Genomic DNA, 16,429 nt, shown 5'->3' with positions numbered 1-16,429 from the left:
GCATGAACTATATTTTTTTACCACAAAATCCTTTTGATTTCATCATAATTCTTGCTTACATGATGAGGAGAGGTGATTTTACACAGCAAACACAATCCCTTCCTCAAGCTGACTGCGGCATGATGCGGTGGAAGCACACCATCTTCTGGTAGTAAAAGATCACTTTTTAAAAGCATATGAAAGAAAGTCTTTGTGTCACTCAACAAATCAGAAACATGCCTTAGATAGATCAGGAAAATTATATTATTTTTTTTTTCCTGAAAACGTCCTAAAGTATGTCTTCTTCTTTTCCATAGAAAATTGTATCTGAAAAAAATAACCTGAGGCTTTCTAAAAAAACACCTTACCAATTAGAGTATACTTTCAGCTGACAGGCTTAGAAAGATTAAACCTCACATTTTTCAAATAACTGGAAGTCAGAACAGACAGGTGGTGGCTCTGTGCTGAAACTTCTAGTAGGAAACAAGCATCATATTTTATTTGTTGTTGGGTGTTCTTTCAACCATGTTATGAAGAGTAACACTGAGCATGATTGTTTGCAAACCATTTTGCAAAACGGTGATTACCTTCATTCACCCTGAAAGAGAGGGAGATTATGCCACAATTTACAGCTAAACATGATATTTAGAGAACTACAAAACAATAAGTAAATGATGGTAACCTGATGGCCTTCGCAGAGAACTTCAACGCAGCGGCGGTGGCCCCTGCTGAGGTCGGCCAGCAGAGGCCGCTGACAGAGGCAGCTAAATTTCTCTTAGATTATTACAGCCTAACGCTGCCACCATCTTTCTCCAACAGTACCACTGCAAGGCTTTCGGTGACCCTATTAACCCCCAGAATTAGAACTATGACCAGCAAGAGTTACTGCACCCCAGCTCCATTCAGCTGGAGGCCCATATTTTCCCCTGTAATCTATGTACTCAAACAAGCGCTTCCTACTTTTGCTTCCTGCCATGACCATGTTCTTAAAGAGGAAGGCAGTCCAGGGTATCCAGTGGGTCACTTCATATGGGCTGCAGCTCCCACTTTGAGCTGTTTGCCTGGAACAAAATTTGTCGCTTTCAGGCCAGCCTCTCAAGTAACCCTGTGGTTGGGCTAAGACCATGAGATAGGGTCACACAACATGTATGAGGGGAGAGGGTGGACACAGAGAATAGGTTGTGGCAGCAGCAATATTCTCCAGGTGGTACTTTATGAATTCAGGAAAGACTGCTTTCTCTAGGGGCACTTCTAGCAGCACGTGAAAGAAATGTGCTGCTGTCTAGCTGTGATGTGATGCATAGTGCCATTTTTAAAGATGGTGCCACGTCCTCAACTAGATGGAGTGCTCAGTTGGGGTGTTTGCTGCCATGTTTGGATGCTGCCGAGGCCATTCTTATTCAGGAGACCTGTGCACAGTAAAGCAACGTTATCTGTGATCTCAGCACACATGGGTGGTGATGTGGGGTGTAGCTGCTGAGATGCAGACTGACTACCTGGCAGCTGCTGTTTTCTTGACTTCAGTTTGGCTGGCAGGCTGTCTGTGGAGGAAGCTCCCTTCCCTCCTTCAGGTACGGTGTCTGTCATTGTGTTTGCTGCCTGGTATCAACAGACATTGTACCCAGAACACCATCTCCTTTTCTTCCTCTGAGCCTGGAGCGGCATAAGACAGGCCATCTGTGCTACCTTACAGTAGCAACAGAAAGCAAAGTAGTGATGGCCAGAGGCAAGGGAGGAAAATCCTCGCTATGAGGCTGATGAGCCACTGGGACATGGTGGCCAGGGCAGCCATGGCATGCATGCCCACGGGCATTTGGAAGGAGCCCTCCCTCTGCCCCTACTGCTGCAGCCGGTGTCAGGTCTGTGGCCATGTGTGGCCGCAGGGCTCCCCTGCCCACCTCGCTCGGGAGGGACGCACATTTCCTATTCTTCAGCAGCAATTTAACCAGATGACCCAAAGCTGCCAGAAGGACTCTAGACTCCAGAATGGCCAGTGACACAGTTGCACAGTACATTAGTGGCCATTTGCGATGGAGTTTTCCATCCAAATGGATAACTGCCACCATCCGTTTGCGGTTTGCGTTTTTCCATTTGCGATGGAGTGGAGTTTTCCCACCAGCAGCACCTGTAGGAGATGAGACAGTCCCACATGTTCATGTGTTCTGCACTGCTGACAGCTGCACAGTGTGTTTGAAAGGCCGAGCGATCATTACACCCACCTGTGTCCCCTGGCTTTGGGCAAGGAGTGCTTGCTGGGGACCCTGGATTCCTCAGGAGTGCAATACAGTATTATAAAGTCATAAAAAGTACAAAAGACAACCAGAGCTGAACACCCAGCCCTGTGTTCCCCCTGAAGCTCTAGAATGGCATCCCTCTCCCAAGCTGGAGACACACGTACAACAGCCACAGCCGTAATCACATCTGGAGGAGAAAAGTTCCCCTGACGTGTTGTGGTCTACTTCTCCATAAGTGAGTGGTTGTGCATGGAAGATGAGCAGGGGACACAGGTGTAGTCGAGGTGCCCATAGTTGCAGAGGTCACCCGGATGACCTTCTGGGTGGAAAGTTTTCATGTAAGGAGTGCATTAAGCTCACTGTGCAATACCAGTAATCATTAAATATTGGCCTGCAGAGCAGCAGCTGCAGAGGGACTGGGCTGTGCTTTTGCTTGTGACCTGGCTGCTTGCAAAGTGAACAAATGGTCAAGACTTACCAGGGCCCCCTGCCAGCAGATCACAATCTCCTTGAAGACCTTCAGAGAAAGTTAACTTGCACTTGAGTAAAATATTAAAAAGTACATGTTTATTCCTTCTGGTAAACAGACATTGACAATGTACTATTGGGATGCTCCAGAGGGTCAAATCCCAGATGCAGCCCAGCAGCTGGAAAAGCACGCCCCAGGGGAACAGCTATAGTCAAACAGAGAGGATAAAAATGTTCATGACATGTTGCGAGACACTCCTTCATAAGCAGCAGCTGCAGAGGGGCCAGGGTGACTTTCTGGGTAGGAAGTCAATTTCACACTTAAGGAAGCTGTTGGAGATCATTCTGTGCACACCGGGAGCTTCAACTCCAATGTCTGCAGGCACAAAAAGGGTCTCTGGTGCACGAAAGAACTGGTTGCCTATCTGAATGATATTGTTGTCAGGCAAGCTGTATTCTTTCATGATTTCTTCTGACTTTGCTTTCATTTCTTGGATGGGGCCTAAAGCTACATAGCACTTCTCTTTGATGTCTCTCACAATTCCCCTTTCAGCAGTGCTAACAAAAGTGTGTCCACTCTCCAAAAGAAGCTTCATAAAATATTCAGTGATATCCTGGCCAACAATATCCAGCCTGGAGACATCACGGGGTAAACAGTATGCTTCATATACGGGGACAGTGTGGGTAACACCGTACTGTCCCCATACTGTTCATGACTATTCCAGTAATATGGGCTGATGTGTACAGTGCCAGAGTTGCCTGGACTGCAACTACATAGCCAGCACCAAGAAGTCTTCCAACATGATCTCCATCCTTGCCGTGGTTTAATCCAGCAGGCAGCTAAACACCACGCAGCCGTTTGCTCGCCTCCCCCCTGCAGTGGGATGGGGGAGAGAATCAGAAAAAAGGTAAAACTTGTGGGATGAGATAGTTTAATAGGACAGAAAAAGAAGGGAAAATAATAATAATGATAAAAAAATATGCAAAACAAGTGATGCACAGTGCAATTGCTCACCACCCGCTGATTGATGCCCAGCCCATCACCGAGCAGCAGCTTCAGTGCCCCTGCCAACTTCCCCCAGCTGTGTATGCTGAGCATGACGTGGCATGGAACATCCCTTTGGCATGGCATGGCATGGAACATCCCTTTGGCCAGTTTGGTCAGCTGTCCTGGCTGTGTCCCCTCCCAGCTTCTTGTGCACCCCCAGCCTCCTCACTGGCAGGGCAGTGTGAGAAACTGAAAAGTCCTTGACTTAGTGTAAGCACTGCTCTGCCACAACTAAAACATCAGTGTATTATCAACATCACTCTCAACTGAAATCCAAAACACAGCACTATACCAGCTACCAGGAAGAAAATTAACTCCATCCCAGATGAAACTGAGACAGTAATTTTTTTCCTGGTTTGCAGAGGATTGGGGCAGGTTTCAGTCATCAGTACTGGCCTTTCACTGGCTTTGATTCTCAGCTCATACTCCTAGACATGTCTCCAAATCCTTTCCATATCATCGCAGCATGTAACTATGCTATAGTCAATTGGATAATTCAAAAACAGGACCCCTCTTTTGGACTGAGCTGCTTCTCCAGTGTAACATTCTTTCTGTCCAGCTCCCAGCATTGTAGCTTTGACTTGTGAGTGACCAACAATTGGTGTAAAAACAGACCTTGGGCCACAGTCACCTGCGATACCCGCTTTGAATAACCCAGACCCATTGTCAAAGATTACAGCTGGGACATCCAAAACGCTAGGGTCAAACATTCTCCGTAGAGTTGATGGCTCCCCGGAGTGGCTCCCTGGCACTGTTTGCCTGTTCCCCTTTTACAGGCTGGTCACCATTGCTAGGGAAGTTTTCTTGGGAATGTACAACTTGCTGTTTCTAACATGTCTGCCCCCAACTACCTCACAATGATACAATAATACATTTTCCCAGCAAGTTACCCAATTCCAGGAACTTCCCTGGATGTGGTCAGCATAGCTTCTTCATGTCTCTAGCCAGAAGACTACCAATTCACCGAGTCTGATCCACAGGTCCTGGGCCATGAATGTATCCCTGTAACGAGCCTGAGAATACTTTTTTCCTCAGAATAGAAAAGCAAGTATTGCAAAATACATGCATGACGATTATTTATTTTTTCACATGTGCCTCTGGCTTAGCTAAGACTCTACAAATATTTCCAAGAGTTGGTGAAGATCAAGACAATTTTGCCTGCCTGTAAGTATTAACAAGATTACCAGTTTGCTTTTCTGAATACTGTCTGTATTGGAAGCAGAGCTTTTTCAACTGAATCCTTTCTGATCCTTTATAGAAAACTCCGAAAAATAAATAGCTAGAACCATGTTTGCCATTGATTATGGCATTCTGTAGTCTTTTTTTCCCATCCTTGTTACTTAAAGACTATTTTTGTGTAAAATCACAAAAGTGAAATAATTTCTGCCTCTTGCTGGTTTAAAAAAAACCCTGACAGCTTTCAACAGTGCTCATAATACTTTCTAGTGCAAAGAAATTCCTTCCCCTAATTATATCTTAGGCTGCTGAGAAGCTGACCTGCCTGCAAATAAACAGACACACAGATGACTTCCTTCCATGCTTCCCTTTTCCATTTAGCACTTTGTTGAGAAGTACAAACTCTTTTTTGGAAGTTTGTTCTGAAGGATTAACATCTTTACAACTGATCCCCATTTCAGGGGGAAACACCCTCCGCCTCTTTTTTTTTTTAATTTTGCTTCAAGAGAAGATTTCCCAAAGAAGGAAATTTCTGTAGCTTTGAATCCAATCAGATCTGACAATCCAAATCTGTTTACAGAGAAAATTTAATTAAAAAAAAAATCACTATATTACTTCAGTTTAAATCCTTGGCTTCCAGAGTTTAATTGCTTCTCCTTGTGGCTCTAAATCCAGGTCAGCTTCAAAGCAAGGGTGGCTTCTATTAAATTTAATTACTTTTTCCTGCAGCTCACATGGCAAAGGTGCTAGCTACTAAATGAAAGTGGTTATGAATTCGGGGCAGATTCCAAACAAAGATGTATATTAAACAGAAATTTTAAGTCTAAGCAAATGACCTCCTTGTACAGAGATGTTTATACCCCAGGTGATCTATTAAAAAAACATGCCATCTAACAAGGGATCAGCTACGTGTATGTTATTTCCATTCTGCTCAGATTCCAGACGTGTTTGTGTTAAATACCACTCTGTCCATTTTAGCAATTTCTCTAATCCTCTTAATATTTGTGTACCTATATTTCAGTGTGTGGCGCAGTGGTTTTCATGCATGCTTCTCTATTAATGTCAACAGGTGTCCTAATCATTTAAGAGGTTGTTATATGCATCAAGGTAGAAGCCCCATGTAATCCTGCATGGTCTGCATGCAGCGAATGGCGAAGCATTCCATTTGGAACATGATGTTGAGCATTAAAACAAGTGAATATTGACTGTGATTATTAAATGGCAGTTGAACCTAGACGCAGGAATGATCATCTCTTCCTTCCTATTGGATCTGTCATAAATCACCTTAAAAAGGGCATGTGTGAATTAACTTTGTTTCTATCAGGTTTGCAGTAAGTGAAATTACTGTTTGTGTTTAGCTGAAGTGCTGTAAATTGAACCCATAGAGGAGACAATATGAGACAACAAAAATTTCTCGTGTCTGGCGGTATAGCTTACACTGATGTGACAAGATCCCATTCAGGAGTGGAAAGATAGCTCATTTTCTGACAGCCTTTGATGTTTGCCAGAGGCTGCCAGCTGTGGAGACACACATGAGGAACTGGACTGATGAGCAATTCCATTCCATTCCACACAAGCTGCTAGCATCTTGACGAGATGGTATCCACTGTTTTTTACCTCTTAATGGGTTGGAATATGAACTCGAGGCTGAGATGCACACTGGAATGGCAGTAATAACGTAATTCCCACAACATACCAAACCTAAATGAGCTCTGTCCCACAGACATTGGATTGTGAAAACTCATAGATAGTTAAACGTGTTGTTTATAGGCCAGTCTTGCTTGCTTTAAATGCCAGGACTGAGCACAGATTTTCACTTACCAGCTTACACATGTCTTTTTGCTTTTATTGACCATGTTGCCTGCACAGAATTGGTCCCCCCAGGCAATGATTCTATGATTCTGAGTCTGAATATGAATGTGTGGGTACCTATGCTAAATAGAACAATGAAAATACAGTTACAGTTAAAAGGATTTCTGGATTTTATACAAAAAAGATTTTGCTGGGAAATATTCTTCTTCTGAAGGTTTACTATCTGAAGAAAAGTAGATCTGTTTTTGAAAGAAACAAAGCCCGTCACAAGTGCAACTTAATTAGGAAATTATGATTCCCAGTGATAAACAAATGTTTCCACTACCAGATACGAGTTGTTTCTCATATAAAGAATGTAAACATGCTCTCTTCATTTCTTCTCTTTAGTTGAGCTGTTAGCCAGTGGTAGCTGTATCAGTTCAAGCATTTGTAGACTGAGAGGTCTGAAAATTTCCTTGAAATAAACAATCTCCCTGAATTTTACTTTGGTTGAATGAATAAATTGTAGGAATATTTTGATTCTAATGTTCAAAGATAAAGCAAATCGTACTGAAGGTATCTTCAGACCTCACCACCCGCACCTGAGAGAAGCTCAGCATCACCACAGCAAAGCAATAGACACAGATAGGCACAGACCAGTGGGGTTTACAGCAGTCAGCAGTAAAGATTAAGCTTGCCCATAGGCATTACCATAAACTCAGGAACTATCAACCAGGACTTCATCACTTCTCTAAGTCATTGACTTAGCTATTCAAGTAAAACTGAGTTTCACCACCTCATCCTCTGTCCTCATATTCACAGCTAAGTCTGTCCTTCAGCTGTGGGGGACTGTCTTGCTCTTTCCCTGCGGAGTAGGGGTGATTAGAGAGGGGACCTGAGGTACACATTTGATTCCCCTCCCAGGCTCATGAAAGCACTGAACTCCAGGTGCCCTACTTCTTCAGAAAGTGCACTAACCACCAAGCCATTATATATAATAAGGTTGAGCCACCACTTCCTCCTCTTGTGGCCACATTTTGGAATGAAACTATGTCATGCTCCGGGCTTTCATCAATAGGGGTGACTAGTTTATGAATGTCAAACAGATTTAAGCTTGAGATAAGTATTGAGATGTGTCATTTAGCTGCCTTGGGGTATGTACATTGGCACAACGTTTGATATGAAGGAGCTTTACCCATGGAGATTTGAAAGCCTACAGACTCTGCTACTGTTTAGGCTGCCTAAATAAGGCTGCCTTAACTCCTAAATGTGGAGTTAAGAAGAATCATGTACTGGAACTGAAATTACTTGCACTTTGTCTGAATCATGCTTTTGGTGGCTTTCTGTACCTTGGCCTCATGTTCAGTTTTCATGATGCTTATGGACCTGTCTACCCAGAAGTTCACAAAAAGTGTTTTTTGGGGTAACACAGACAGTGCAGAGAGCATGCAGGTGCAGTTCCTAGCTGCCTGTGCAGAGGTACTGATCTGAGCCTGCTCCCAGGGAAAGTTTTGCAACTGGGTGAGTGAGTAGTTGAAGTTAGATCTTAGTCTGTGGGTTGAATAAATGCATGACAGTTCAACTGAGTGGGATGCAGCTGGAGTCTTAATTTGGCAGGTGCAAGGATTTTGTAACAATATTGAGGGACAGGGTGCTACCTTCTATGGCAGGTGCAAATGGACAGGCACAGAGGCAGAACTCACCACGGACACTGCTGGAGATACCCTCAAGATGTACTTGGGACCCATACCTTTCTTGCTAAGCAGAAAAGTCTCTGTTTGCCTGCACAGTCAAGGTAAAGCATTACTGTAACTATTTGTACGTGTCTGACATGACCGGGATTTGTGATTGTGTCCAGAAAGAGAAAAATTAAGTGAATAAAATGCAATTTAAAAAAAATGGAGAAAGAAAAAGAGAGAAGCTATTGCACTGTGGAGCTGCTCAGATACTTCAAAGGAATGGAGAGATTCAAATAAACTATTTTTCATATGTAGACTACTGTACAAGCAGTTGACAGTGCTTGCATGCTTCCCCTCTTTACAAAACACCCTGGATAACAACAGCTGATACAATAGGAGAGCGGATGTCAGCTTGGGGGGTTGAGGTGGGGGGGAGTGAGGACAACACCTAAACCTATCCAATTGTGCTAAACAGGAAAAACAACCATCAGCCAAATCAAAAAGCAACCAGCAACTTGCAAAGAGATTTTTAAAACAGCAGCAGCATGAGAGAAGCATGAAAATTTGCTTGTGGAGAGGGGAACGGAGGTGGTGGGGCAGAGCTAGAGAGAGGGGTAACAGGTCAGCCATCCCACCGGGGCATGGCGGGCCTCAGCAGCTTTCTCACCAGCGTGTGGGTCAGTGGGTGCAGGGTGAAGTGCGGGGTACGAAACAACACCGGGGCATCCGCCTGGCCCACCCAAGGGGTGTGCGCAAGGGAGAGCCATGCCTGGGGTGGGGAGTGAGCTTGTGCCCCCCATGGTTGGTGGGGACTGGCACTGAGAGGGGGGGTTAGAACTTCTTGGGAAGTGTTATAAATGGTATTTAGAAGTTTGAAAGCATGAATTAACATTTTGTAAGTGGCTGCTACTGTGGGTTGTCTCCTGTATTGTTGATGCAAAAAGGAAAAAAAAGGATGACTAGTTAATTATGGAGTTTTAATAAATCAGTAAATTGCTTTGATACTCACCTATGTAAAGTACTTGAATTGAGCAGGCTTTTTTTGCCTGTGACATCAGAATACTTTTTTGTTGAGAAAACAACCCTTAGAGATTTGGTGGTTTTGGAAACTTGCTTTAGAGAAGTAGTATTCTACATTCAGTGTAATTGAACTGTCTGTAGAACTGAACATTATAGTGTCTTCTGCGATTTATTCCTCCTAGGATGGTCTGTTACACCATAATCAGAGACAGCAGATTTGGATGCTGGATTCAAATGCTGGAGTACTTTTGGATGGATAAACAGTAGAAATCACAGCAAGATGCAATGGAAGGAGTCAGTGTCCAGCTTTAATAAATCATTAGCCTTCTAGAAATGTGCTTGGGTCAAAATTATATAAGGTTGTTTGTTAATCGGTTATCTTCCTGCAGCCTGAAACAAAGACACATAGGTGGAGGAAGGTTCTTAGCCTTTTGTCATATATGGCATGATCTAGAATAGAATATACAATTATGTTTACCAAGGTGCAGTAGGCACTCTCTGATTTTTAAATATTGCTGGGGACAAAATGGAGACGTGAAGGCACACCATTTATCTTAAGTATCAAGCTTAGGCAATTGCAATAACCACTAGAGAAATCTCCCTCTCCCCACCGATTTTACAAGCCAAGTCACTTCATGCTCACCTGGCTGACAGAAGACTACTGCAACACCAAACCAAACCAACCAACCAAACAAACAAAACCAACAACAACAAAGAGAGAGCGGTAATGACATTATTTTGTGTTAGTGATGAGAGGTGGTCTCAGCAGCACCAGCCGCAGCACCAGAGAAGGGTGGGCAGCCAGCTGGGAGGTTCTTCCAAGATCCAGCCTTAGCTCTCTGGTTTCCTGACCTGCAGTTCATTAGCCACTTAAAATAGCCTAGAACAAAAGGTGCAAATAACCTGCAAAAGGCTCATGAGCAGAGTAAGTGTGCTCAGTCCATTTCAAAGTCAATGCATGTATAGTCTTTCTCCATCCAAATTAACATCCAAATAAAGCTGTTTCAACGGTCATTGTTGGGTGTGTGCACTTAGATGTGAATTTTAAGTCAAACCTGAAAGCAATTGTGTAACTTCACACAAGCAAAACCGGCTACTGAAATCACTATTACTTGAGTTAATCATGTGTAGTTCTGTTCACCTTCCCCTTAAACAGGCCTCCATCCAAATTAACATCCAAATAATGCTGTTTCAACAGTTATTGTTGTGTGTGTGCCCTTAGATGTGAATTTTATGTCAAACCTGAAAACAATTATATAACTTCACACAAGTAAAACCAGGTACTGAAATCAAAATCCTACTCGAGTTAATCATTTGTAGTTTTGTTCACCTTCCCCTTAAACAGGTCTCCTTTCAGTTCTTTGTATTACATGTACCTGCACCTGATTCTAGTCATCCTTCATTAATTTATCTGGCACAAGTGTAACAGTATTTTCTAAACCCCCTCGAAAGCCTGTGGAAAATGATGTTAATATGTCAGTACTTCAGATTTTATATAAAAACCATATATAAGTCATTATGATATGGGTCTCATTACACAGGGCAGATAATAGGAGAGAAGTGTTCTTCACTGAGGCTACAAGTTTAAGGCTCTGCCGTGTACTGCCCTAGACAAGCTGTGCACTTTTTTTTTGTGATGCATTTCACTCAGTGCAATATAAGAATGACACTGCCTCCTTTCTTCCACCCATTCTCTGCGTTTCTTAGACTGTAAAGCTGTGAGAGGCAAAAGGTTTCTCTTTTAGTGGAGGTGCAGAGAAGCAGAAACCCTGGGCGGCGGTGATGCCTCCTGACTAACCTGAACTTTATAATGGGCAATGCGGTAACAGGGCGCCCCGGTCTGGTCACACATAGGACTGTGGCAGAGCACTGCTATCAGCCTGGAAGACAAGGTAGGTGACTTGGGCAACGGGTGTACGTTTTTGGAGGTAAGGTACAAAAATGAGGGTCTGCATCTTCACAGGTATTTTTCAGTTGATAAGATATTGGAAAAGGCAGAAAGCAGGAAAACTGACAGGACTTGAAACAATAGGCCTTAGGTTTCCACAAGCCTCATCACCCTCTTAAGGAATACATGTAAGGTCTTTGATAAACTTTAAACGGAATCTACCTTTTCCCACTTCATTCTTTAAGTGTTGGTATATGTGTATATATACAAATATGTGTGTGTGTTTGTATAAAAAATACATAATTTTGGGATTTTTCTCCAGGTTTCTGTTCACTAACAACATGCTGGATTAGAAACAATCTACAAATACACTTACATTCTTAACAGGACTATTGATATATTCCAATTCAATATATTCCACTTCCACTCAGAATTTCTTTGGCAAATATTGTCCAATAAACCTCTTCTGAAGTAGTCTTACATAAAGGGGATAAAGAGATCACCTTTAAATATTTGACTTAATGCCGAGTTACAAATGATACCTTAAAGACTGTCCTCTGTTTTTTGTTTTTATATGCCATTGATGCTCATTTTGCAAACTGTTGTGGCTTTGCCTTCCTGCAAAGCTTGTCTCAAACCATTTGATCTCCAAGTCAGTATTTTGATTTAACCCATTAATTCCAATTAAATCACACTTCTCCCTTCGCACTTCAGCATAATACAATAATTTTACTATGCATGAGTCTGACATTGGTGTGTAACACAGCAGTCTTTCTTTTTCATTTCTTAGCCTTCACCTTTCTTGATGCAACAAGTAAAGCTTTCAGCAATAGTTCTGTTTCTTTCCTGCGTGGGAATCTGTGTAATGAAATTCCGCGTTCCCTTTTGTGATCCCCAGCTGCTGCAGTAATTGAGAGTGAGATTAGGAACTAAACTTGGATAGTTACATTGTGTGAGGTTGTAACTTGAGAGTCTTATAGTCACAGAGATAAAAAAAAAAGGTAATTTGCAGTATGATTCATCCAACCCATGAATCATTTGCTTTAGGAAGAGACAAACTGACACAAAAGTGCCTGTTTCTCCCCATGGACTGCAGTGGGGTTCCAGATGGTTGCCTGAAAACGTGGAGGCATCCTCATTGCAGATGTCTTCATTAAGTCTGAATAACCTCGTCCAGGGTGTTTAAAGAAAGACAATGTGATCTGCTACATTCATAACCAGCAAGGTAAGAAAATGGAGCAATAAGGCAGTGGTTAGCCACAATGGTGTGTAATGTTGCCATTCTGCTTGGCTCTTCTTTACGGACCAGCAGCTTGTGCATCCCAAGGGATCAGTTTTAGCACACTTCCTTTATGGAGTGAACTAATGAATATATGTAAGCAATCACCATCTCCGAAGAAGCAAATATTAGAGGAGACTAAAACAACACATAAGCTCTAGAAGCTGTGAATTTGAGAGTAGTATTGAAGTGGTGGGATTTGCATTGTTCCCCTTTTACCAGAAAAGAGGTTTGCAGCTAATATGAAATGTGTATTAGAAACCAATGAAAATATGAGGATAGCTACAGGAACACAAGTAATACCTTCAAAAAGGTAAGATACTTACAGCAAAACAAGTAACTGATTTTTCTCCTCACCACTATGCTGTCAAATCAAGGTGAGGAAAATGAATTTATTGAAAACATCTCAAAGCATTGGCTTCTAAATGACAGAAAAAATATTCTTTTTTCCACCTGTGTTTTCCAACCTGGTTAACAAGCAAAACAAAACAAAGTATTCAGCTGCTCAGAGTTCAATGAAAGATCCAATCATGCTAGGAATGTATGGATGAATAAATGTATAAATCAGAATCTCATGCCAACGGGAGCTTGCTGTCGAACACGTACATTGAGAGTGTGTAGACTGAGGTATGAAAACAGAGGGAAGTGAGAGTTAACGATAAGATGGGCCTGATCCATGCTAGAATAGTGATCAAGATTCTTAAAAGGTTAAAAACCACAGGTTTTATGGCATTGGGCCCAGGATGGAAGACCCAGTTCTGTGTTGTTCAAGATTACTAGTTTTGTCCAGGCTTTGTATGCCAACTGTGCTCACTTTCAGACTCAACTAAATATTCCATGCTGAGAAATAAACTAGAAATGTTTCTTTGCCCTTAGACAAACAAAAGGAAGACCAAGGAAGCAGTTTTGTTGTGTGTGGATTTTTTTTTTTCTCAAAAACAAATGCAATACATAAGAGACAGCTTTGGCTCACTGTTAATTCACAGGAATAAAAGATTACTTCATAGGAAACGGTGCTGCAGAAGCTTTTTATGTCTTTTTGTCTTTTCCTTTTGCTTTTTGTCTTTTCCCTTTTCTCTGGTTTTACTACCAGCTCGTTTCGTGCTGAGATGAAGATGCACAGGACGTGCCGTTCGGTGTGTGCACTGCTGCCCTCCGGCGGGGAAAGGGCGGCTGTGCCACCAGGCTGCATGAGAGTCCCGCTCCCTAAAAACGGTGATGGTGATGACTATGTGCGGTCATGCACCAAAAACTAAGTAGGAAGGCAATACAAATTAGCTACTTTTCCGCTTTAAAAACTGTTGGTTGTCCTAGCTTTTTTTTTTTTTTTTTTTCATGTTCTGAGTATAGTGGTGATGAATGTGAGAGAGAATAAGGCCAAATAAAGCTGGAAAAAGGGATTCTGGATAGAACAAGTAAAGAAAGAAAGGAAATAAGTGACGCAAAAAGTACCAGACTATGTGCTTCTCCTCTTTCCATTGATCATTGCTTCCACTGATGGTGGAAGATATGTTTCTGGCAGCCTAACATGTAGGAAAGTACACATCATCGTTTTACAGATGAAGAATGCCGGTCTCAACCTCATTTCTCATCAGCCTGCTCAGCTTGTTTGCGTCAGCCCTGACTCACACTTCCAGTGTAGCATCTCAGTAGAGCATCATCGGTATTATTCCACAGGTTCAGTGCCGGGACTGATAATTTTGGCTGGTAGTTGCAGCTGATAATTCAATACAGACATAAGTATGACCCATCATAAACTCGCTTTCCAAAAAATTTGCCAGTTGTGTTTAAATGCCAGACTAACACAGGAGTGAAAGGTTGTGTGGAGCAACTGAGATGGCGGGGAAAGAGGCGGCAGCAGCACGGCAGTCCTCTTGCTGTTGCCTTGGCTTTACACCCCCCTCCCACACAGCTACCTCTCACCTACCTCTCCTGCCTGCTACAGCATCCCACGTGCCGCTTCACCCCATCCACGCACTTTGCTCTTACTGCCCCCTTCTTGGTGTGTGTGGAGGTTACAAATCTCCTCTTTGAGGAAAAAAAAATCAATAAAGTGATTATTGTGAAACAGAGTTATATAGCTTTTCAAATCTCTGTCATCCTTGTGACCTTCTCATTCAGCGGACAAATAAAACTAGGTAAGAAATCCTAAGCCAGCAGTCTGCCACCAGACACTGCTTATCTGCTGTCCTCTGGCAAAACTTTCCCCTTACTCTTCCCGCTTTAAAAGTGCTAGGTTTGCTCTTCAGTGGTGTCAGGACAAAGAAGTGGTTGCTTTATAGTTCCCTTAATGGGGAGGCAAACATTGTCTAAGCACAGGTGCAACCCCCACCACCCCTTCCACAGCTACATGTAGTAGTTTCTAGGAGGTTTGTGGGGAGTGGAACTTCTCTTTTAGAGCAGAAAATCAGAACAGGCCCCTGGAGATCCTCTGTCTGCAACCCCCACTAAATCTTCCAATGCAAAATTAATTGTTCACAGTGAAGGTGGGCCAAAATTGTCTTTGTAATCTCAGTTCTACTTCCTTGCACCTCTAACAGAAGTTACATTCTATAACCTCACATTGCCCTTCCCATTAAGATCCCTGTCACACTGAATGCATGCAATGTCCAGCACCCAAGCAATGATTTAAGAACTTTACTCTCGCCTTTTTTAAAACCATAGCTCTTGAGTGACTCGGCACTCCTAAGTAAGTTTGCCTCCAGATCAGAATTTATTTCCCCCCGGGCTTTTCCAGAATATTTGTTTCTGTAGTATTTCTAAGCAGCCCTCCATATATTCAAAACACAGCTCCTGTTAATTTCAGTTTCAGCTGTGAGTTTCAACACTTCTGCAAATGAGACCACAAGGACATCAGTCAGTCAGCCAGCAAATGAGGAACGTCCAATCGGTGACCACCTGTGAAAAATCCGGTTTAAGGAACTCTGCGGTAAAGACTAGGGCAGCTTGGAAATTTTCAGACAAAATAGAGCTTCGCCAATACTACAAGTTTGTGGGGCACTGCATGTTCTAGTTAAAATATTTCAGACTGAAGGAACTGTTACCAAATTGAAAGTGGTGTCTAAAGGGAATGAGCCAACAATGTGAACTCACAGCTCAAAAGCCAACTGTATCCTGGGCTGCATCAAAAGAAGCATGGCCAGCAGGTCAAGGGAGGTGACTCTGCCCCTCCACTCTGCTCTCATGAGACCCCACCTGGAGTACTGCGTCCAGCTCTGGAGTCCTCAGCACAAGAAAGACTTAGACCTGTTGGAATGGCTCCAGAGGAGGGCCACGGTGATGATCAGAGGGCTGACTTCTCCTGTGGCTGAAATAGTTGGGTTGATTCAGCTTGGAGAAGAGAAGGCTCCAGGAAGACCTTATTGAAGCCTTTCAGTAGTTAAAGGGGGCCTATAAGAAAGAGGGGAACAAACTTTTTAGCAGGGCCTGTTGTGAGACGTCAAGGGGTAATGCTTTTAAACAAAAAAAAGGTAGACTGAGACTAGATAGAAGGAACAAATTTTTTACAATGAGTGTGGTGAAACACTGGAACAGGTTTTCCAGAGAGGTGGTAGATGCCCCATCCCTGGAAACATTCGAAAGTCGGGTTGGACTGGGCTCCGGGCAACCTGTTCTAGTTGAAGATGTTCCTGCTTATTGCAGGGGGATGGACTAGATGACCTTTAAAGGTTCTTTCCAAACCAAACTATTCTATGATTCTACCGTGAGCTCAGTCAAGAAGGGAACTCACCTACACCTTGAGATACAGGACTTCCCTCAGCCATTGGAATAACTAACACAGATCAGGATTAGATACAGGATCTGAAGAACTTAAGTTTACCAAAAAAGTTTTAGGAGAAATGGTTTTAAGTCAAAATTGAAACAAAC

The 16,429-nt window shown here is 42.8% G+C and overlaps 1 pseudogene; it reads right to left on the bottom strand.

Moving 5' to 3' along the window:
• Window positions 1-2,941: 2,941 nt before the first annotated feature.
• Window positions 2,942-4,439, bottom strand: LOC134507617 (uncharacterized; annotated as a pseudogene).
• Between the last annotated feature and the right edge of the window lie 11,990 nt (window positions 4,440-16,429).

The sequence above is a fragment of the Chroicocephalus ridibundus genome, chromosome 1 (genome assembly GCF_963924245.1).
Source record: "Chroicocephalus ridibundus chromosome 1, bChrRid1.1, whole genome shotgun sequence".
Classification (NCBI taxonomy): Eukaryota; Metazoa; Chordata; class Aves; order Charadriiformes; family Laridae; genus Chroicocephalus; species Chroicocephalus ridibundus.
This window is presented reverse-complemented; position numbering and strand designations above follow the sequence as displayed.